Raw genomic sequence first — 2631 nt, forward strand, 5'->3', positions numbered from 1 at the left:
AGATGACTTTTGTGTTCACTGAATTTTACCTGTGAGGTTGCACATGCTGTCCTGCTGTCAACTTTCTAAAAACATGTTTATTTTTATTTCAGCTATTATTTCATTCTTTGGTTGATTTTAATTTTTTGTTTCTTAATTTCAAATATGACCAAACATCAACATGTAAATTTATGATGGATTTATGATTTTATTTCATTAACATAATCAGGACATTGGAATTAAATATACAACAATTATACATAATTTCCTCTCAGGGATTATTAAAGTTATCTATCTATCTGTACACAAAGATGTCAATCATTATAAATCATCAGCATGAAATGATCACCTGTTCAACAGATAGTTGGTTTGAACTCCCTGTGGTTACAAATATACGCAGTTCCCATTTTAGCAAACTGCTGTCAGTGACTTTCTCTCCTTTAACTGTTGGCCAACAAGCCTGCTCAGTTATATAGTTTCTCTAAGCTGCATTCTGCAAACCAGCTGTGTACTCAGATTTTATTACCTTCGGGTGGGATTGATGGATTAAAAGGAAGAAAACAATCATCAATTTATAAATGACTGCATGTTTGAGTGGCCAAGAGCCAAGACACGTTATTTTAAAGTCTAGAATATAGTTTGCAGATATTAAAATCAAAGCATGATAATGGTGGTGATTTCATATCATGTTTTTTTTCATCGACATAATAAAATATTGTCTCTTCATGGTTGTCATGTTTCATCTTATTAAGTCCATCTATATCAGACCTAATTCTATCTGTTATATCTGGAAAGAGTGGAATAAGTTTGTAAAAGTCTGGAAATGCATCGTGTCATTCTTCATAATTTACAGTGTGATTCTTTGTACTGACAACGCAGCAGAAGAGAATGGACAGAAACACAGGCTGACATGTAGGAACACGTATCAAGACGTGATGTTTGGGAAAAGATGTAACAATCTGGGAACATTATTATTATTATTATTATTATTATTATTATTATTTTTATTACTAATATTATTATGTGTACGAGGAACAGCACCAGACTCTGAAGCCAGTTTTCTTATGGGCCAACTGTAATTACATCATCCCATGATGCAATGCGGCCAAAAACTACTTTTTCCCATAGTAGAACAAGGTATGTGTAACTCGAATCTCGGAGAACTCAGACCAGTCGTTCAGAAGTGATGATCCAAGTAATCCAGACTGTGAGTAACACTGACGGTTCATCCGCTCCACCATCAGAGAATTGTTTGGTCACTTTCACACGAGAAGTTCAGATGTTTACAGTGTTTTCTGTGTGTGTGTGTGTGTGTGTGTCCTCACTATCCAGACCAGTCAGATGAGGAGATCCGTATCCTTCGGTCCCTCAGAGACAGGTGGTTCTCCTGACCTGAACACAACTTGAACCCCAACAAGGACTTTCTTCCCCCTTTTTTAAAAACCATCATTTCTCATTTCATCAGGCAAGTTGACTGTGAACACACTGATGGGATGTTGTCTCTCTGTACTCTGAACTTCAGAGAGACTGATGGTGAATAAATGCTTCCCAAAGATCACGGTGCTCAGATGAATACTGACTTTCACTCTCTGCTGTGTTTCAGCCGGAGGGAGATTCGTGAATAAAAAATATTTATGATGTTTTACGTGGAAGATTTAATGTTGCTCCGCTCCAAAAGAGACGCTTTGTTTTGTTACTAAACTGTTCTGTTGAGCTCAGAGTTGAATTCATCGACTGAAGCACCCGACAGATGAATCCTTTAGGTTTAATCTTAAATGTTCCTTAGAGCCATAAGAGGAAAACTAAACAGTGGTTATCCACCGGTCAGACATCATCTCTTTACATCCTCAGAGAACTTTGGCCCAGTTCAGACCCGGTGACATCGTCCTGAATGATCCGACTGCTCGGCTTGCTTCTTTGTCCCCGTGGAGAAAGTCACCAGACTCCCTTAACAAATGTGTCCGTTTAGTGAGTCGTTGAGTTGGAGACACTTTATAAACTCTGTGAAACTCTGTCTCTGACTCATTCTGCATTATTTGGACCTTCTTGTAAATTCGGCAAATGTAAACATTCAGTTCTTTATTTATTTATTGAATTATTTTGGTCTGGAGGATGTTTGTTCTTTGAGCTGTCCACTCGTTATCGGATCACTCAGGACGGATGTTGATATCAGATCTGAACAGTGTTTTCTCTGCAGTCTTCTTTTCTAAATGATGAAAGTTAAAAGCCAAATAATCAGAAAGGCTCGTTGAGTTTTCCTCATTTTACAGCAATAAAAACTTGGATGCACTGAAAACACTTCTGAGCCTCAAACACATTAAAATATAAAGTCCCAGGTATTTTCTGTACAGATTTAAAGACACACAGAAGTCCTCTCTCTTAACTTGCAGGTATAAGAATGTTTCTATGCACATAATAAAAGTACTTGTTTTAATATCAGATGTTTGCAGAAGGCTTCCACTGCACTGATGCTCCAGTCTGCAGTTACATTCTGTATCATTTCCCCTTAAGTTATAAAACAAAAACACATTTTAAATGAGGATAACCGACATGGAAGTGTTTAATTTGTGTTTTCTGATGTTTTTCAAAGTCGGATAATTTTGTTGGATTTATTTATTTTGACTGTTTCTGATTGAATTGAATTTATTTTAG

The 2631-nt window shown here is 36.6% G+C and overlaps 1 long non-coding RNA gene across 1 annotated transcript; it reads left to right on the top strand.

The window, feature by feature from the left end:
• Positions 1 to 1131: 1131 nt before the first annotated feature.
• Positions 1132 to 1621, top strand: LOC115578188 (uncharacterized). The gene is made up of 2 exons (XR_003983393.1): positions 1132 to 1186; positions 1312 to 1621. It is a non-coding gene; the product is annotated as an uncharacterized LOC115578188 (long non-coding RNA).
• Positions 1622 to 2631: the final 1010 nt, after the last annotated feature.

Source organism: Sparus aurata, unplaced genomic scaffold (genome assembly GCF_900880675.1).
Source record: "Sparus aurata unplaced genomic scaffold, fSpaAur1.1, whole genome shotgun sequence".
NCBI lineage: Eukaryota > Metazoa > Chordata > Actinopteri > Spariformes > Sparidae > Sparus > Sparus aurata.